At 38.3% G+C, this 22,172-nt stretch overlaps 2 long non-coding RNA genes across 2 annotated transcripts in view; both read left to right on the top strand.

Moving 5' to 3' along the window:
• Positions 1 to 1,927, top strand: part of LOC110568569 (uncharacterized) — a 46,522-nt gene extending 44,595 nt beyond the window's left edge. Inside the window, exon 3 of the long non-coding RNA XR_002478814.2 lies at positions 1,841 to 1,927. This is a non-coding gene — a long non-coding RNA (uncharacterized LOC110568569). The remainder of the gene's footprint in view (positions 1 to 1,840) is intronic.
• A 1,544-nt stretch (positions 1,928 to 3,471) lies between these two features.
• LOC135275094 (uncharacterized) overlaps positions 3,472 to 22,172 on the top strand; it is a 75,624-nt gene continuing 56,923 nt past the window's right edge. The window contains exons 1-2 of the long non-coding RNA XR_010342798.1: positions 3,472 to 3,550; positions 4,431 to 4,537. This is a non-coding gene — a long non-coding RNA (uncharacterized LOC135275094). The remainder of the gene's footprint in view (positions 3,551 to 4,430; positions 4,538 to 22,172) is intronic.

Consider the following 22,172-nt stretch of genomic DNA (forward strand, 5'->3'; position numbering starts at 1 on the left):
TCATATATTTTTCTTTTGTTACTTGTCATTTGTGTCACATCTAAGTAACCATTGTCATTTTCATTTAATCCTACATATTCATCTAAGTGTTTTATAGTTTTAGTTCTTACATTTAGGTTGTTGATCAATTTTGAATTAATTTTTATACATGGCATCAAGTAGAGGTCCAACTTCATTCTTTTGCATATAGATATCCAGTTATTCCAGCATCATTTGTGGAGAAATCTGTTCTTTCCTAAATAATTACCTTGGCATCTTTGCAGAAAATCAATTGATCATATACGTAGGGGCTAATTTCTACATTGTCAATTCTATTTCACTGACCTATATGTTTAACTATTTTGAGAACCTCCAGATAAACCTGGGTTTCAATACCAGAGTAGCTAGCAACCATGCCCCAATGGGAAATGAAGGGGAACTAGACATGGGTGTATGCAGTATGACTTTCACAGAATACTTTTTTACCTGGCAGGTGGTTTAATGCCTAGTTGCACAAGTCATGACCATAAGGTTTCTCATATGGAAAATTTATTTATATTGGCAGATGCCCTGTGGCTCTTGTCTGATCCATATCCACTTTATACCTTCCTTACCATTGCTCTGGCCCTGGGAGCCTGACCTTGTGTTTTGCTGAGGGTCCCAGAGAAAAGCTGGCTCAGGGTAGCCTGTATAGCTCTTCAAATGGAAGGTGCAAATTCAATGCACTACCACAATATGAAATAAGTTCAAATATTTTTACTTACAGATACTGGGCAGGGAGAGTGTAATGAGTCAGAAGGGTAGTCCTTCATTCTGGGTCATACAAGGCGGGAATGAAGAGGCGGACAGAAAAAGAAAGAGAGAGAGCATAGCAAATAGAGTTTGTGGGAAAATGCCTGAATGATCCCTTTAAAGGAAGTTGGGGGAAAACAGAGAGCCCTGTTAGCTAGGCAGGAGAGATGCCTGTAAGTTCTTGTGTCTGGGCACCTACTTGATCCATTTGGGTGTGGTATTTTACTTCTAATGTCTAGATGAAATCAAAATGGAAATTAAAAAATTATTTGAGGCCAAGTGCAGTGGCTCGCACCTGTGATTCTAGCATTTTGGGAGGCTGAGGCAGGTGGATCACTAGGTCAGGAGATCAAGACCATCTTGGTCAACATGGTGAAACCCCGTCTCTACTAAAAATACAAAAATTAGCTGGGTGTGGTGGTGCACACCTGTAGTCCCAGCTACTCAGGAAGCTGAGGCAGGAACCTGAACCTGGGAGGCAGAGGTTGCAGTGAGCTGAAATTGCACCACTGAACTCCAGCCTGGCGACAGAGCGAGAATCCATCTAAAAAAAAAATTATTTGGAATGAATGATAATAGTGACATAACTTATCAAAACCTCTGGGATACAGCAGAAATGGTGCTAAGAGGAAAGTTCATAGCATTAAATGTCTGTATCCAAACACACTTTATAATCAGCTTTTTGTATTTTCTAAAAAAGAGTGCTTAGGAATTGATAGGGAGTGTGTTGAGCCTATAGATAAATTCAGTGAGTTGCCATCTAACAATATTTAGTCTTTGAATTGATGAACATGGGATATCTTTCAATTTAATTTGGTATTGTTTAATTTATTTCAACAACATATCATAGTTTTCCACATACAAATGTTACAATTCTTTTTTATTTTTAATTTTTTTTGAGGCAGGGTTTCATTCTGTCACCCAAACTGTACAGTGGCATGATCGTGATTCACTGCAAGCTCAACCTCCTTGGCTCAAGTGATCCTCCCACCTCAATCCCCTGAATAGCTGGGACTACAGGCAGAAGTCACCATGACTGGCTAATTTTTGTATTTTTTTTTTTTTGTAGAGACGTGGTATCGCCATCTTGCCCAGGCTGGTCTTGAATTCCTGAGCTCAAGTGATCATCCCTCCTTGACCTCCCAAAATGTTGAGATTACAGGTGTGAGCCACCATACTGGGCCTATAATTCTTTTGTTAATTTTATTCCTAGATATTTTATTCCTTATGATGCTATTGTAAATGGAATTGTTTTCTTAATTTCATTTTTAGAATATTTATTGCTGGGGTATATAAATACAATTGACTTTTGTGTATTGATCTGGTATCTTGTAACCCTGCTGAGCTCATTTATTAGATTTAATAGTTTTTAGTGGATTTGTTAGGATTTTCTGTATATACGAGAATATTTCATCTGAGAATGGACAAATCTCATTGTCCTTATGAGAATTGGATGTTTTCCTTGAATAATGACTTCTTGGATTGCTTTATGCCATTGGTTAATTTCGGATTTATGAATAAGTTGATTTTGACAATTTTTGCTGGTGTTTCTATTGCTTTTAAGAAGGACTAAATTTTCAAATGTCATTTCTCCACCATGCCAGAAGTGCTCTTGGGAATTCCTTGAAATCTAGTTTTCATTCTTTCTTTTGACCATATTTATTCTCTGAGTGTTACTTTTTGGAAAAATAAGTTTCTGTTCTTGTTTTCCATACCAAGAAGCCAGGATATTTTATTTCTCTGTGGATATTAAAAACTAAAATATTTTTTCCCCTATAGTCTCCATTTCCTCTTATTTGCTTCGGCTTCTTTTTTTTGCCTGTGTTAGAATTTTATTCATACAAAATGCCATCCATAGTAGCAACCATTTATTGAAGAGTTACTATATGCCTCCTCACTTACTCTTCTCAGTGCCTTATACATATTAACTTACTTCATCGTCACATTAACTCTTGGAGGCCAGTGCTATAATTTCACCAATTTTTTTGATAATAGAGCTGAGACATAAGAAATAACTTGTCTAAAGTTATATGGCATTAAATTGCAGAGTTGAAATTCAGGTCCAGCCTGACACCTACATCCTCTTTATCAGATTTCAGCTCATCTTTGGGTTATCTGCTTACATTTACCAGTGGAATTCAAATACTTTGAGCGTCTGGGTGGGCCTCATTGACAGTTGGGTGTCTGGTACAATCTGTAGGGTAAGTTGGGTGCTTCTTGACTTTTTTTATTGCTAATTTGGAATTAAGCTTATTCTTATCTGCTAGTCAATTATCACTTGTCTATCAGCTCTCCATCCTCCAAAATTTTATGTTCTCTTTTTCTTGCATTTGTGAATTTATGCCTTGGGGAAGAAAGGTTTACTATCACTTTAGTAGGCCTTTGGAAAGAATTAGAATTATATGCATGTTTTCAATACATTTTTAATTATTTTAAGCACACTTTTTAATTATTTTAAACATACTTAAAAAATAATCTCTGGCTGTTTTGTTATCTGAAGTTCTTGGGGGTCTATCCTTCTGTGTTTTTAATCTGCTGATTTATCATGAATACTAGATTTTCCTTTTGAGTTCTATAATTTTATCTTGCATGAGCGTCCTCAGTGGGGCTTTATCCATGGGATTCCTGTGTGGTTTGGGCTGAATTTTTCCTCCACCTAGATAAGTTTTTCATTTTCTTTTGCCAGGTGCTCCAGGACCACATTTTATGTTAATTTCTTGCCTCAGGAATATAGGACTTTGCAAGGACAGAATACAATAAAACCTAAAGTCATGAGAAGGTAGGCTTCTGACTAAAAATTTTCAAGGGAGGTTTTTTTGTCACTACTCATACCTGGAATGTGAAACCAGACCGGTCTCCTTTTTACCTCCCTGTTCCAGTGGGCACCTGAAAAACAATTTCACTGAGAATGCAGCCCTCTCAGGGGCCTGAATTAAGGATGAGAGTCTGATTTTCAAATCTCTGTTGCCCCTAGGTTGAAAGTCTTATCTCCTATGTGTGCAGCTATTAAAAGAGAAGCCCCTGGGCTGACTAAGACCAGATGAACCCCTTTCCCAGGCATGAAAGCAGTCGTTCGGAGTCCCTTCCATATTCATTTTTAACCCCTAGCGATCTTCACTACTTTGTTGTGAGCTCAGCTATATGTTTAAAATAATCCTTGTGATATTTTAAACAGAGTATCTGTGTGTTTTATAACAAGATAATTTTTTATATTATCTGATTTATTTGCTTGACGTCCTAAAATTAACCTTTTTTGAATTATTTTGTGTATGCTCAATGGATCTTATCCTTACATTGGAAGTATCTATAATTTTTCTTTTATAGCTGCTCAATCAAATAATGTATTTTTAAGGCAGTCTAATAGGATTTAGAACCAGGTCAATTGAGGTCAATAAAGGTTGTAATAGTTTCTTTGCATTCTGTGCTGGCTAGCCTAACTGGAACATGACATTTTGTTCTGGATACTACACTTTCCAGAATATTAACAGGCATTTGGTATGTTATGACAGAGAGTTAGGGTGGTGAAGCATCAGGATATTATGTCAGTTGAAGAATGGTTTAAAACACTGAGAAATTTATCTTGGAGAAGGAAAAAACTTAAGAGGATGTGGTAAATTCTTTCATGGAGCACCAATTAGATTTATTCTTTGTGTCTTTAGAAGGCTTCACAACAGATGCAAGTTACAGAAGATCATCTTTGGGATTGATAGCAGGAAAACCTTCTAAATAGAGGCATCTGCACATGAAAAGATAGCCCACCTTACAGGTAGGTGATGACTTTGTCCTTTCCCCATCATCTGCAGGAGTCAAACATACAGATACTATCTTATCTATAGTAGTTAAGATCACAGACTTTGGAATTAGAATTCTTGGGTTTGAATCCTAGCTTTACAAGGTACTAGTTTTGTAACCATGGGAAGTTATTTCTCTCTGATCCTCTGTTTGTCTATATGCAAAATGATGTACTCACAGTACCAATGTCATAGGGTCATTGTAAAATTAAAATGGGGTAATACACATAAAGCTGTTAGAATATTGTATGGCACATGGTAAGCCCTGAAAAAGTGTTTACCAATATTATTATCATTATCACTTGTCAAGGATGTGAAAGAATGCCTAGAATCAAAGTCTCACACAACAATGAAGTTGTGATTGATTGCATGAGCTTCCCTACAGCTGCTGCAACAAATGATCACGAACTCGGTGGCTTAAACAACAGCAATGTATTCTTTCACAGTTCTGGAAGCTACAAGTCTTATATGAGTTTTGAAGGGTCAAAATCAATGTATCAGTAGGGCCGTGTTTCCTCTGGAGGCTCTGGGAGAATCTGTTCCTTGCCTTTTTCAGCTTTTGATGGCTGCCAGCATTCCTTGCCTCATGGCCACATTAATCTCTACCTCTATGTCCCATTGCCTTCTCTTCTGTCTGGAGTCAAATCTCCCTCTACCCCCTCTTAAAAGGGTACTTGTGATTGGATTTAAGACCCACATGAATAATTCAGGATAACCTCTCCATCTCAAGATTTTTTAATGTTATGATAGTCACAATGTCTTTTTTTCCATATGAAGTAACTTTCACAGGTTGCACGGATTCGAATATGAATTTCTTCTGAGGTTTATTTTTCAGCCTACCACAATGACCCTTATGAACATCAAACTAATATATTCTCTATTCTAAGAACACCTCTGCAACATCTTGAGCAAGTTTCACAGCCTCCCCTTGAGTAGTACCAGTGTTGGGAAACTAATAGATCATGCTATAATAACCTTTACAATCTTTTCCTATTCTCAAGAATCTACAGTTTTGGAATTATTGTTTTAAATTTCTTTTGCAGTCTGGTTTATATTTGCTTAAATTCCAATTGTATAATCTATCTCTATATTAAAAAATGTGCTAAACTCAGGCAAATTTATCCCAATTCATGCCTGAATAGTGATTGAGGTTTTTATAGTGACCTATTACATTTAAAATAAGAGAGGTATATTAATCAACATTTTATATTCATAAGTGCCAAAAAATAAGTGACTTAAGAATTAATGGAAATTTATTGGTTCACATAACAAAGAAGTCTGGGAACAATTATAGCTTCAGCTGGATCCTGGTACTTAAACAGCAGCTTGGTTGTCCCAGGCTTGGTCTCTCCATCTCTAAGTGCTGGTTATTTTTGATTGATTTTATTCAGCTAGCTAATACTAAGATGGCAAAGTGATCACTGGCAAATCCAGGCAACCATGCTATCTTCTAAGAACCTCAATGGAAAGAGCTCAGTCTTTTCAGTGACCTTTAGAATTTGCATTCATTGGGCTGACCAAGTCATAAAGTCAACTCTGGATAGAGCCAGCTCCATCTAAACTGCAGGGACATAGGGTAAGGAGGAACAATTCTCTTTTTTAAAAAAGATTAAGAAGCTGTTATTAGAAGGAAGGAAAATATTTGCTGGTCAGGCCACAATAACAGATGTGATATGCAAAACACGGCATGTGATATACAAAACATCACATATGCTATATATTATCATAGTTTCAAATCTAAGTTTTGCCTGAGGCTTATGGAGTCAATCCCATTGCTCTAGTCATGTGTCAGGCTCTGTGTACATTTGTGTTTGTTTGTATTGTAGATAAAATTTACCAGATGGGAAAAATCCATCAGTGCTGCCTAGCCAGTAAGCTGGCCTGGTGAAAGTGATCAGAGGATGTGGGTAAATTTATCTTTGAACAAATGAATTAAATATGCACAGTAAATGGTTTAATATGCAGCAAGAGAGTGCTGCCTAATTGTTGGGGAAGAAAGCAGAGCCAGCAGAGCTGCAAGCCTCACACGGTCATTCCTACAGTCAGGTCTGAGAGGTGGCCATAGCCAGGAGGCTAGCAGAGTGCTTTGCAGCACAGCACTCGCCCAAGTGTGCAATATGTTAACTACAGCTGGGTCTGGCATAATCATCCCTGACTAATGGGTGGAGAGAGGAGGGGGTGCAAAGTGCTGAATAAATAAATTACTTAATTACATATTATCGGAGAGAAGAACAGATGGTCAGCTTAGCCCATCTCCCAATGCCTTCGGCTTCTGAATGGAGAGTGGATCCTCAGAGACTGGAGCAGGTTGGGCTCTTGATTCTGTTTATCTTCTGGTCCTACTTGAGGCCCATGATCTTCAGAAACAAACAGGCCTCATTTCCCCAAGGCTGGAAGGCACTGGGTGCTCTAGTGCCTACTCTAAGCTGAATTAGGACAGGCCTAAGTTGGTCAGCATTTTCCACTTTGTTTAATTATGGCACCAGATGGAGGTGGAAATGGATTTGGTTTCCTGTAAAATGGTTGAAAAGTGGTTTTCAGATGAGAATCTAATCAAATGTGAAAGGGGTAGTTGAGCATTTACTTAATGTGCTCAGGAGCATCTCCTATCACTGTAGCCCGTATGCTTGTTTTCCTCTGCTTTGGATGTCCCCATAGAGAGTCCACTTCTTTTTCTGAGTGTTGGTTGCTGTGGTGTTACAGGGAAGGGTAGCTGGGGTTGTGTTCTGGGAGTGTCCTGTTTTCAAATGCTTCAGTTTGCCATGATAGGGTCTGCAGAGCAGTGACTCCCAAATGCTCGTCCAGGGATGCTTGCCAGGTTGGCTGGATCAGAATCACCTAGGTTGTTTGTTAAAGTTACATATTCCTTAGCTCCAAGCATAGGGATTCTGATTCATTAGGTCTTGGGTAGGGTCTGGAAATCTATTTTTCTAAAAGCTCCATAAATGATTATAAAGCAAGTTTGGACATAACTGTGTTTCAGCTGGGGAACGGGACACAGATGGTATACCAAAAAGGGTTATGAAATAGATTTTAACAATGGCCTGTTTACAAAGATGTGGGCAAGTTTAAGGGAAAATCTTCAGGGATGATGAGGTTCCTGGGGCCAGCAATGGTGGAAAACAGGTACAAGGGGAGGGAGTGGCTACAAGAACCTGCTGAGACATGTAGGTGTTAAGAGAGGACCCCTGGACAGGAACTGTGGATAGCCACTGTCATCCTGTGGTCCAGCAGGGAGGAAAATGAGAACAAATGCCCCAATCTGTCTCTCTTTTGACTTTTTATCTCTTCTTGGTGCTTTTCAGTGGCCAAATCCAAAGAGCCAGGGAGCCCAGTTGATGTAGTCCATAAAGGTCAGACTCCTGAGACAGAAAGCAGGATGGAGAAGGTTGGAGGGTGGACCTAGAAGGGCAAATAGAGAATATCTAGCATACAGAGCATAGATAACATGTTGTAGTTATACATTTGTGTGCCAATTTGTGGATGACAAATCTACCAATATGTTTTGTTCTATAGACATGCTTCTTTTCTTGGTGAAAATTGCCTCCACAGTTTCATCACAGAGACTGTAAACTCTTAAAGAGCAAGGGTGACATCTGATAGAATTACCTTCCTGTGTTGTGCCTACAGTTCAGCCAGTTCGTATGCTGCTTCTGGCAAGGACTGTAAGGAGAATATTTTGGAAAATCATAATTGTCTGCCTGGCTGTCAACTTTAAATTTAGTGACATATCAGTAGGATATTCTATTCTTTCTTACTATGTAATTATGGATCTATCATTCTACATCTTTGATTTACTTATTTATACTTTCCAGGGAGCTTTTTATATTTGTAACCAATATGGTCTTCATGTTGGTTATTCTCAACATATTTCCTTGAGAAACCACATGTATATACATCCTTAAAGAAACTACATTGAAAGACAATCCAAGATGGCTGAATAGGAACAGCTCTGGAGTGCAGTTCCTAGTGAGAACACAGAGGGTGAGTGATCACTGCATTTCCAAATGAGTTTTTACTGCCCACAGACCAGGAGATTCCCAGGTGGAAAAGCACCATGAGTCTCCAGCATGGCTGTTTCACCTGGCACAGCAGGTCTCAGCACAAAAACTCACACAAATCTGGGTGGCCGTTTGAACTGGCGCCTGGAATGCCCGGAGACAGACTCGCCCATTCAACTGAAAAAAAGGGGGCTGAAACAGGGAGCCAGGTGATCTGGCTCGGCGGGTCCCACCACCACAATCTGAAACGCCCTGGATTGAGAGTTTCACAGGAAGCACAGCTGGACCCGAGAGAGTCCAGCTCTGCGGGGGGAGGGGCGTCTGCCATTACCTAGGCAGTCCACGACTACTGAGGCAGTCCACCACTACTGAGGCAGTCCGCCATCTGAGGCAGTCCGCCATCTGAGGCAGTCTGCCATTACCGAGACAGTCCACCATTACAGAGACAGTCTGCCATTACCGAGGCAGACTGCCATTACCGAGGCAGTTCCAACTACAACTCTATAAACAAATATGCAAGGAAGTTCACACAGCAGCTGGGCAGAGCCCATGGCAGCTCAGCAATGACTCTGCTGGCAAACTGTGACTAGGCTACCTCCTCACTAGGCAGGCATCTCTGAAAAAAGGTAGCAGCATGTCAGCAACTTATAAATAAAGCCCTAACTTCCCAGGACAGAGCACCTGGGAGAAAAGGTGGTTATGAGTTCTGCTGTAGCAGACTTAAACCTAGCTGCCCAGCAACTCTGAACAGAACAACAGCGCTCACAGCTCAGCCCTTGAGCTCCTATAAGGGACAGACTGTCTCCTCAAGTCACTCCCTGACCCCCATATATCCAAAGAGACACCTCATAAAGGAGAACTCAGGCTGACATCTGGCGGGTATCCTTCTGGGGCAAAGATAACAGAATAAAAAACTGGCAGCAACTCTTACTGTTCTGTAGCCACTGCAGGTGATCGCCCAGCAAGCAGGGTCTGGAGTGGACCTCCAGCAGTCCTACAGCAGAGGGGCCTGACTGTTAGAAGGAAAATTAAAAAACAGAAAGAAATAACTTCATAATCAACAAAAAGGATGTCCACTCAGAGACCCCATGTGAAAGTCACCAACTACAAAGACCACAGGTAGATAAATCCACAAAGATGGGAAGAAACCAGCACAAAAAGGATGAAAACACCCAAAACCAGAACACTTCTCCTCCTCCAAGGGATCACAACTCCTCACCAGCAAGGGAACAAAGCTGGATGGATAATGAGTCTGATGAATTGATAAAAACAGGCTTCAGAAAGTGGGTAATAACAACCTTCTCTGAGCTAAAAGAACATGTTCTAACCCAATGCAAAGAAACTAAGAACCTTGAAAAAAGGCTTGATGAAATGCTAATGAGAATAAATAGCTTAGAGAAGAATATAAATTAATTGATGGAGCTGAAAAATACATCACGAGAACTTTACAGAAAATTAGTAAGGATATCCAGGACTTGAACTCAGATCTGGAACAAGCAAACCTAATAGACATTTACAGAACTCTCCACCCCAAATCCACAGAATATACATTCTTCTCAGCACCACATCACACCTACTCTAAAGTTGACCACATCATAGGAAGCAAATCACTCCTCAGCAAATGTAAAAGAATGGAAATCATAACAAACAGTCTCTCAGACCACAGTGCAATCAAATTAGAACTCAGGATTAAGAAGCTAACTCAGAACCACAAAACTTCATGGAAACAGAACAACTGACTCTTGAATGTTGACTGGATAAACAATGAAATGAAGGCAGAAATAAAGATGTTCTTCGAAACCAGTGAGAATGAAGATACAACGTACCAGAATCTCTGGGACACATTTAAAGCAGTGTCTGGAGGAAAATTTATAGCAATAAATGCCGACATGAGAAGCAAGGAAAGATCTAAAATTGACACCCTACCATCAAAATTGAAAGAGCTAGAGGGCCAGGATAAAAAACACTCAAAAGCTAGCAGAAGAGAAGAAATAACTAGATCAGAGCAGAACTGAAGGAGATAGAGACACAAAAAAACCCTTAAAAAATTAATAAATCCAGGAGCTGGTTTTGTGAAAAGATCAACAAAATAGACCACTAGCCAGATTAATATAAAAGAAAAGAGAGAATAATCAAATAGATGCAGTAAAAAATGATTCCACAGAAATACAAACTACCATCAGAGATTACTACAAACAACTCTATGCACATAAACCAGTAAACCTGGAAGAAATGGATAAATTCCTGGAAACTTGCACCCTCCTAAGCCTAAACCAAGATGAAGTCAAAACCCTGAATAGAACAATAACAAGGGCTGAAGTTGAGGCAGCAATTAATAGCCTACCAAACAAAAAAAGCCCAGGTCCAGATGGGTTCGCAGCTGAATTCTACCAGACATGCAAAGAGGAGCTGGTACCACTCTTTCTGAAACTATTCCAAACAATCCAAAAAGAGGGAGTCCTTCCCAAATCATTTTATGAGACCAGCATCATCCTGATACCAAAACCTGGCAGAGACTCAACAAGAAAAGAAAACTTCAGGCCAATATCCATAATGAACATAGATGCAAAAATCTTCAGTAGAATACTGGCAAACCAATTGCAACAGAACATCAAGAAGCTTATCCATCATGATCAAGTAGGCTTCATACCAGGCATGCAAGGCTGGTTCAACATACACAAGTCTATAAATATAATCCACCACATAAACAGAACCAAAGACAAAATCCACATTATTCTATCAATAGATGCAGAGAAGTTCTTCAACAAAATTCAACAGGCTTTTATGCTAAAAACCCTCAATTAACTAGGTGTCGATGGAACATATCTCAAAATAATAAATGCTATTTACAACAAACCCACAGCCAATATCATACTGAATGGGCAAAAATTGGAAGCATTCCCTTTGAAATCTGGCACTAGACAAGGATGCCCTCTCTCACCACTCCTATTCAATATAGTATTGGAAGTTCTAGCAAGAGCAATTAGGCAAGAAAAAGAAATAAAGAGTATTCAATTAGGAAAGGAGGAAGTCAAATTGTCTCTAGATGCAGATGACATGATTGTATATTTAGAAGACCCCATTGTCTCAGCCCCAAATCTCCTGAAACCAATAAGCAACTTCATCAAAGTCTCAGGATAGAAAATCAATGTACAGAAATCACGAGCATTCCTATACACCAATAACAGACTTAGAGCCAAATCAAGAACGAACTGCCATTCACAATTGCTACAAAGAGAATAAAATACTTAGGAATACAATTAACAAAGGATGTAAAGGACCTCTTCAAGGAGAACTGCAATCCACTGCTCAAGGAAATAAGAGAGGACACAAACAGATGGAAAAACATTCCATGCTCATGGTTAGGAAGAATCAATATTGTGAAAATGGCCATACTGCCCAAAGTAATTTATGGAATCGATGCTATCTCCATCAAGCTACCTATGACCCTCTTCACAGAACTGGAAGAAACCACCTTAAACTTCATATGGAACCAAAAGAGAGCTCGCATAGTCAAGTCAATCCTAAGCAAAAAGAACAAACCTGGAGGTATCATGCTATCTGACTTCAAACTACACTGCAAGGCTACACTAATCAAAACAGCATGGTGCTGGTATCAAAACAGAGATAAAGACCGATGGAACAGAACAGAGGCCTTGGAGGCCATGCCACACATCTACAACCATGTGATCCTTGACAAACCTGACGAAAACAAGCAATGGGGAAAGGATTCCCTGTTTAATAAATAATGTTGGGAAAACTGGCTAGCCATGTGCAGAAAACAGAAACTGGACCCCTTCCTGACACCTTACACTAAAATTAACTCCAGATGGATTAAAAACTGAAACATAAGACCTAACACCATAAAAACCCTAGAAGAAAACCTAGGCAAAGCCATTCAGGACATAGGCATAGGCAAGGACTTCATGACTAAAACACCAAAAGCATTGGCAACAAAAGCCAAAATAGACAAATGGGATCTAATTAAACTCCAGAGCTTCTGCACAGGAAATGAAACAATCATTAGGGTGAACCGGCAACCAATAGAATGGGAAAAAATTTTTGCAATCTACCCATCTGACAAAGGGCTAATATCCAGAATCTACAAAGAACTAAAAAGATTTACAAGAAAAAAACAAACAAATCCATTCAAAAGTGGGCAAAGGATATGAACAGACACTTTTCAAAAGAAGACATATATGATGCCAACAAACATATGAAAAAATGCTCATCATCACTGGTCATTAGAGAAATGCAAATCAAAACCACATTGAAATACCATCTCACACCAGTTAGAATGACGATCATTAAAAAATCTGGAGACAACAGATGCTGGAGAGGATGTGGAGAAATAGGAATGCTTTTACACTGCTGGGGGAGTGTAAATTAGTTCAACCATTGTGGAAGACAGTGTGGTGATTCCTCAAGGATCTAGATATAGAAATTCCATTTGACCCAGCAATCCAATTACTAGGTATATATCCAAAGGATTATAAATCGTTCTATTATAAAGAGACATGCACACATATGTTCATTGAGGCACTGTTTACAATAGCAAAGACCTGTAACCAACCCAAATGCCCATTGATGATAGACTGGACAAGGAAAATGTGGTACATATACATGACGGAATACTATGCAGCCATAAAAACCGATGAGTCCGTGTCCTTTGTAGGGACATGGATGAATCTGGAAACCATCATTCTCAGCAAACGGACATAAGAACAGAAAATCAAGCACTGCAATGTTCTCACTCATAGGAAGGTGTTGAACAATGAGAACACATGGACACAGGGAGGGGAGCAGCACACACTGGGGTCTGTTAGTGGGGACTAGGGGAGGGACAGTGGGGGATGGGGAGTTGGGGAGGGATAACATGGGGACAAATGCCAGATATAGGTGACTGAAATGGAGGCAGAAGCTAAATTGCCATGTAGGTACCTATGCAACAATCCTGCATGTTCTGCACATGTACCCCAGAACCTAAAATGCAATTAAAAAAAAAAAAACCAGAAACCACATTGTTTTTACTTCCTGAAAGATTACATTCAGTTGTGTTCCTTTGTTTTGGTTTTATTTTATGTATTTTTTTCATTGTATTTAAAGCACACTTTTAATGACCAATTGTAATTGTGACTCCACATCAGAAGGTTTGGATTAATTTTGATTTTAGTATGCTGTGCATGAAGATTTGAGCACATCTTAAAATATGGCACTGAGATACCATTACAGAAATTATCCATGGAATCCCTGAAGATAATTATCTGTGGCTTCCTTATTAAGATTCTAGTTGTTTCTCCCAGTGAAGAAGTTATTGGTGTTTAGAGTCCCTCTTCATGCTAGACACTAACAGGTCAAAGAGAGTCTCCTATATCAGCTATTCACCAGGCAACCCCTTGTGCTTGGTAGGGAGGCCCAAATCTTGGGTTTCATATGAGGCAGCCTGCAGTAACGGTTAAGAGCAGGGACCCTGCAGAAGCACGAGCAGGGACCCTGCAGAAGCACCACCAGGGGTATTGTGGAATGTGAAATACAAAATGGTGTCACTCTGGTTCAGAGTTCTGAAACTGAGTTGGGAAGCCAGACTAAGAAGGACCATGTGCATAGCTTGGAACCTTGACAAAAAACCCCAGGAACTTGCCTTGATCCTTTTGATGGGGCCAAATTGCCCTGATCATAACATCCTGAAAAATCAGCTGAATTTAACCAGCATTGAACAGCTCCTGAACAGCAACAACTAATGAACTATGGACTCGGGAACTAATCCAGCCACCTCCACCAGTGATCATTCTTACAAAGTAACTTGTGTGAGCACACGTAGCTTCCTTTAAAAAAAAAAAAATCCCTGCTTCCCTCCCTCTCTTTAGCTTCTAGATAAAACAGGATCTCCCACATTGCAATTCCTAAGACCCCCCAGTAAATGCCTTATCTTACTGAACTGTAGTCTGGTTTTTCACTTCTTCTTGGCTGACAGTCTGAATTCTCACTCCACCACTACTGATAGTGTGGCTTTTGGCATGCTATTTAACTTCTTGGTGCTTCAGTTTTTACTTATACAAAATGGGGCAGAATTATAGTTCTATCTCATCAACATGTTGTGAAGTGCAAATAAGAATGCAAGTAGGGGCCAGGTGCAGTGGCTCACGTTTGTAATCCCAGCACTTTGGAAGACCAAGGAGGGCAGATGCTTGAGCCTAGGAGTTTGAGATGAGCCTGGGCAACATGGTGAAACCCCGTCTCTATGGAAAGATATAAACATTACCTGGATGTGGTGGCGTGCGCCTGTATTCCCACCTACTTGGGAGGCTGAGGTGGGAGGATTACTTGAATCTGGGAGGTCAAGTCTGTGGTGAGCTTTGATCCCACCACTGCAGTTCACTCCAGCTTAAGTGACAGAGTGAGACCCTGTCTCAAAAAAAAAAAAAAAAAAGAACACAAACAAAGCACATGGTGTCTGGAGAGTGAGCTACTGTTACTCACTGTTGTAATTCATAAGTGTTCTAAAAGCTAAGGAAATTGTGATTTGGGTAAGGTCATGACAAATTGGAAAGCAAAAAGTGGTTACACTTAAATTTTCCTTCAAGTTTTCCTTTCCACTTTGAATAAGGCCCCCATATTTTTATAGAAAGAAACTACATTGTAGTGATCTACAGATCATTGGCAGAGTTCCATAGGAGCTGATGTTTGTTTCTGAGGCTCTTTTCTCACTCCTTTCTAGTTTCTATGATGCAGTAGAGCAGAGCTGTGACCAAAGCTTCCTCTTCGTTCAGTCCACTGGCTTTGAATCTCTACTCCTCCATTTCCTAGCTCCTTAATTTTGGGCAAAGCATTTTTGCCTCTTTGTGCTTCAGTTTCCTTATATGAAAAGTGGAGATAAAAGTGGAACCTACTTCATGGGATTGTTGTGCAAATTAAACGTGTGTGTTTATATGTGCATAAAATTGTTAGAGTAGTTCTGGCAGGAGGCTAAGAGGTCTGTGCATGTTAACTTAACTTACTCTCTGCTTCAAATTGCTCATGGTTTGTTACCCATCCCTTCATTCTGCACTCACAAAAATACCTTGAGAATCTTTTGTTCAAACATTCTCCCTTTTACAAAATGTCCAAGCTCCTCAGGATTCTGACACTTCCAGTTCTGCTTTAGAATTAACAAGTCTTGTCTGCCCCATTCCTCATTTGTTCTTTCCCGATGCACCTTCATCTTAGTAAGTAACATCATATTTCATCCAGGTGCTTTTACTTCTCTCTTTACCACATTGGATTCATCAGCAAGTCAGTTTTATTCCACATCTAAAATATTTCCCAAGTTCTTCCACGTCTTTCTGCCTCACTGCCACCATCTTAATCCCAGCCACCTTCTTTCACCTGGGACTAAAATAGTTCTTTCTTGCATCAGGGCCTTTGCATCTTTTCTGTTCTTTGGCTGGAATGCTACTTCCTTATCACTTTTCGAAGATGTATCTTCTTCACCATTTATATCTCAGCTCAAAAACACCCTAAAATATCTCCTCAGAGGTCTTGATTATCCACTCTGTGTGTGATAGCCACCCCGACCCCAAACCAATGCACTGACATGTTTATTTCCCTTAAGGCGTTTTCAAACTTTTGAAAGTATTTTATTTTATTCTTTATGTTTTTGTCTTTCTATTGTGAATAGTGCTGCAATGAATGCATGCGTGCATGTATCCTTATAATAGAATGATTTATATTCCTTTGGGTATATACCCAGTAATGGAATTGCTGGGTCAAATGGTATTTCTGGTTCTATGTCTTTGAAGAATCCCCACAAGGTCTTCCACAATGGTTGAACTAATTTATACTCCCACCAACAGAATAAAAGCATTCTTATTTCTCCACAACTTTGCCAGCATTTATTGCTTCTTGAGTTTTTAATAATTGCCATCTGACTGTCATAAGATGGTATCTCATTGTGGTTTTGATTTGCATTTGTATTCATGCAATTCATGCAATCTGTAATGATTAGTGATGTCGAGCCTCTTTTCATATGTTTGTTGGACGCATGAATGTCTTTTTTTGAGAAGTGTCTGTTTATGTCCTTTGCCTACTTTTTAATGGCTTTTTTTTCTTATAAATTTAAGTTCCTTGTAGATTCTGGACATTAGAGCTTAGACTTTTGTTGGATAGATTGCAGCAATTTTCTCCTATTCTGTAGGTTGTGTGTTCACTCTCATAATAGCTTTTTGTTGTTGTTGTTGCAATTGCTTTTGATGTTTTTGTCACAAAATCTTTGCGTGTTCCTATGTCCTGAATGGTATTGCCTAGATTTTCTCTTAAGGTTTTTATAGTTTTGGGTTTTACATTCAAGTCTTTAATCCATCTTTAATTAATTTTTGTATCCAGTTTCAATTTTCTGCAAATAGCTAACCAGTTCTCCCAGCACCATTTATTAAATAAAGAATCTTTTCCCCATTGCTTGTTTTCATCAGATTTGTTGAAGATCAGATAGTTGAAAGTAATGGCAAAAGCTGCAATTACTTTTGCACCAACATAATAGATGTGCGGCAGAATCTGACTACTTCTTACCACCTATGCTGCAGTACTCTGGTTCCAGTCACCATCATCTCACCATTGGATTAATGGAGTTACCTCCTAACTGCTCTGCTTGCTTTTCCCCTTCTCCCATCTCTTCCTCACAGTGTAGCCAGTGAAAACCCTATAAAAGGTCAAATCATGTTGCTCCTTTGTTCAGAATTCTCCAATGGCTCACATCTGAGAGTAAAAGTTAAACCACTATCAAAGCTTATCAAGCTAAGCATTATCTTTTCCTCTGCCCTCTCTCTCTCCTTAACTCCTTATAGTCTCCCCTTCTCTCCTTATATTCCAGCTATGGCCCATTTCTACCTCCCAGCCTTTGCACATGCCACCTAGTATGCTCCTCCCTGTTATATGCCTGGAGTACTCTGGTATATCATTCAGATCTTTGCCAAAACATAACCCTAATAAAGAAAATGTGGTGTATATGCACAATGGAATACTATTTGGTCATAAAAGAGAATGAAATCCTGTTATTTGCAACAACACAGATAAAACTAGAGGTCATTATGTTAAGTGAAATAGGTCAGCACAGAAAAGACAAATATTGCACATTCTCATTCATATGTGGGAGCTAAAAAAATTGATCTCATGAAGGTAGAAAGTGGAATGATAGTTCCCAGAGGCTGGGAAGGGTGTGTGCGGAGGTCAGATGAAAGAGATAGATTAATGGGTACAAACATACAGTTAGACAGAAGAAATAGGATCTAATGTTCAATTGCAGAGTAGGGTGACTATAGTTCAGAACACTGTATTTTATATTTCAAAATAGCTAGAAGAGAGGACTTACGTTCTCAACACATAGAAATTGTGGTAATTGATATTCTAAACACTTTGACTTGATCATTGCACATCCTATGCATGTAACAAATTATTACATGTACCCCATAACTATGTATAAATATGTATCAATAAAACAAAACAAAAAGTAAATCTAAAATATGATTCTATAAGACAGATGATATATATACATATGTAATATATATTCAGTATTCCTCATCACTCCTTTTTACTGCATCCTGTTATTATTTTTCACTGCACATATCCCCATCTGACATATTTATCTACTTCTCTCTTACTCACAAGAATGAAAGCTTGTCAAAGGCTGAGGCTGTTTAGTTCATTGCTATATCTCTGTCACCTATCTTGCTAACTGGCACATAGAAGTGCTCATTAAATATTGGTTGAAGGAATGAATGAATTAATGAGTGAATCAAGTGTTCTTAAGAGGCATATTGTCTACTGTTTCACAAAAATACCTAGAATTTTTCCACCTAAAGTAATATTTTAGTAGGTACTTATTTGGTACTTTGCTAAGTAGTTTTTTCAACCTTATCGCCAATGAGGGATTTTTTTGATTCACAGCTATGGAATGGGGTATACATATCGCATACATAGAGATACATGTACATATACATACATACATATATATGTAAATGTGCATGCACATGTATGTTTGAACATTGTGCATTTGGATAAACATGTTTGTATGTGTATATATGTATGTATGAATGTGTGTGCATAAATTTTTTTGGCTCAAGAAAAAGATGGCTTCTTACTTAATGTCTCACTGAAAAATCTCCGTCGTCTGCCCTAGGAAGTGGTGCCAGGAATAGGACATGGAAGGAGATAGTAGAGACCTATACACCAATGAAGAAACCTGACCATAGATGGTTTGGGAAATTATTAAGGGGTTGCACAGTATTTCTCATGGTCCTTATGAAAACATTGAGTTACTAAATGACAGTGGAATATATTACAACAAACATAGTGACCTTTAGTGGGAGTTTAGTTCTCCCTACCTTGGAAAAGAGCAGCTCTAATAAACTGAGGTGGTCAACATTTATGGTATGCCTGTCTCTCTCTTCCAGGACCCTTTGAAATATATACATTTTTCAAATTTAGTTTTGTCTGAAAAATCTGCATCCAATTTGAATGAAATTGAATATGTTTCAGGGCACAAGCAGCATGTCTTCCATCTGAAGCAAAATAGAGATGAATTTCAATTAGATGTTCCCATTATAATTTGTCTCCACCTGTAGTTTTCATCAAAATTGCTAGGAAGTGTGATATAATGTATGATCGGGATTTGCCCACTGGCAGCAGTGTCCCATTATCTTAGTAAAAAAGCACAAAATAATTAGTCTGATGCATATAGATAGCGGCTTCTTACAGCGAGTGACTTTAATTGTGGTGAGTAATATATATAGAGTTTGAAATCTTATATATTTCCCTCCCAAGAAGACACCAGTTACTAATTCAGTTGACAAAGTAACAATGTTTCAGAAGATTTAATGCAAACTACACATCCTAGTCAATAACCACTGTAAAATGTCCATTTTATGGCCTTATTTTTGCCTAAGCTTAATTTATGGTAATTTGGTGGTTGCATATAGCCTATAAGTATGCTGTTGGCTTGAGAGTTAGTACTTGGGTGTTGCATAAATCATGGCTGAATGCTTTGGCTTCATCTAATGCTCTTCTTTCTCCTACAATTGGAATTATTTTCATCTTGTCATTTCCCCAGCTTTTTCCTGTTTGCAATTCAAGGGACTCTGAGAGTTTAGTATTTAGGAGATCTTCATAACATGGCATCTTCACAGTGCTAGGGAGAGTGATCCTGGGTTTCAGAGGGAGGGAATTCAAATATTTTCTATGGGATAGAGATGTAACAGTATTTATGTTGCACCAGCCCATGGTAAGTGCTTTAAAAAAATAAATCCACTTTTCCTATCTTCTTTTCTGTCTTTAAATTCCATGTTAATATAAAATACGATGTTTAAAAGTATATAATCTGATCATTTCTTTTCAGGAGAGGTTTACAGTAGTTATGTTTTGATTAAATTTGAAATGTAGGACAAATAAACCAGCATGTTCCAAGCCCACATATAATCTATCTGGGGAACTAAATAATATGAATTAATTAACTGTAGCACGGGATTCATTTTAAGTGACTGGTCTTCAAATAACTATACTGGATGCTTGAGAAATAATGAAATCATTGCCTACCTTCCACTATTCTTTGATTTTGAATGTTTAGTAGTAATTAGTGATTTTCAGAACTGATTACAATTTCTAAATAAATAAAAATCACATGTCCAATTGTGGGCAATATTGTTCTAAATGTGAGAAAACATATTTTAAAATTTAGACTTTTCTCCTAAATTCCCCAAGTCACAATATAAATGTTGCTATTTATTTGTTGTTAGAAATCACTTGTACTTTTCTGATTTAATTATACAACTGTCTTCCTTTACTTATTTGTAATTATAATGCTAACATGTGTGTATAAATTATACAATACTTTTATGTGCATTATCACGTTTAGTCCATATATCAATCTCATGTCATAAAATTTATAATCCACTTAAATTAATTCAAATACAGAAACAAGCAAATTTAAACTTAAAATATTTAAAATTTTATTATAACATTTTTCTAATCATAAAATAACAAATGTTTATTGTAGAAAAGCTGAAAAGTGCCAAAAGTACACAGATACTGTTAATAAGAACGTACTAAAAATGGGAAAAAAAGACACAAATTACCAATATCAGGAATAAATAAATGGATATCACTACAGATCTTGCAGACATTAAAAAGATAATAAAGAAATTTGGGCTGGGCGCAGTGGCTTACACCTGTAATCCCGGCACTTTGGGAGACCGAGGAGGGTGGATCATAAGGTCAGGAGATCGAGACAATCTTGGCCAACACAGTGAAACCTTGTCTCTACCAAAAATACAAAAATTGGCTGGGTATGCTGGTTGGCACCTGTAATCCCAGCTACTTGGGAGAATGAGGCCCAAGAATTGCTTGAACCCAGGAGGTAGAGGTTACAGTGAGCCGAGACTGAGCCGCCGCACTTCATCCTGGTGACAGAGTGAGACTCAAAAGAAAAAAAGAAATTCAGCAAACCACTCTCGGCATGTAAATCCAGTAACAGATAAAATGTGCTAATCTCTTGAAGAACACAAATTAACAAAACTCACTGAAGATGAAATAGGTAACTGAAATAGCCCTATTGTCATTAAAAAATAAATTTACAGTTAAAAACCTTACGTAAAAGAAATCTGCAGGTCCAGGAGGTTTTACTGGTGAATTCTTCCAAGCATTTAAAGAAGAATAAACACAAATTCTACACAATTTCATTAAGAAAATAAATGAGGAAGGAATACTTCCCAATTCATTTTATGAAGCCAGAATTTTTCTGATATTAAAAACCAGACAGGCCAGGCCTGGTGGCTCAGGCCTGTAATCCTAGCACTTTGGAAGGCTGAGGTGGGCAGATTGCTTGAGCTTGGGAGTTCGAGACGAGCCTGGGCAATATGGTGAAACCCTGTTTCTACAAAAAATATGAACATTAACTGGGTGTGATGGCACATACCTGTAGTCCCAACTACTTGGGAGGCTGAGGTGGGAGAATTGCTTGAGTCCAGGAGGTTGAGGCTGCAGTGAGCCATGATCATGCCACTGTACTTCAGCCTGGATGACAGAGTGATACCCTTTCTCAAACAAACAAAAAAACCAAAGGCATTACAAGCAAAGAAAACTAGAAAACAATAGAACATCAATGCAAAAATACTTCATAAAATTTTATCAAATTGAATCTATAATGTATACAAAGAATAATATAATATGACCATGAAAAATTTATCCTGGGGATGAGACCAGTTTAATATTTAAAAATAAATCAAGATAATCCACTGAATAAATAATTTAAAACTCACATGGTCATTCAAATGATGCAACAAAAGTATTCACATTTCCTGGATTTAACATCCATTTATGATAATAACTCTCAAAAAAACTAAGAATAGAAGAGAATTTCCTTAGGCTAATAAAAATTATCCCTTTAAAAAATCCTGTATCACAAATTATATTTGTTATCACATGACTTTGTTCCCCCTAAAAATTAGGAACAGGGAAAGGATGTCCTACCTCGTCACTCTAGTTCAATATTGTATTAGAAGGCCTAGCCAGTCTCAGAGGCAATAAAAAGAAATAAAAGACATGAATTAAAAAGAAGAAACAAAACTATCCCTATTTGCAGACA

This window comes from Aotus nancymaae, unplaced genomic scaffold (genome assembly GCF_030222135.1).
Source record: "Aotus nancymaae isolate 86718 unplaced genomic scaffold, 86718_ANA_hifiasm-v0.15.2.pri h1tg000015l_0, whole genome shotgun sequence".
NCBI classification, from domain to species: Eukaryota; Metazoa; Chordata; class Mammalia; order Primates; family Aotidae; genus Aotus; species Aotus nancymaae.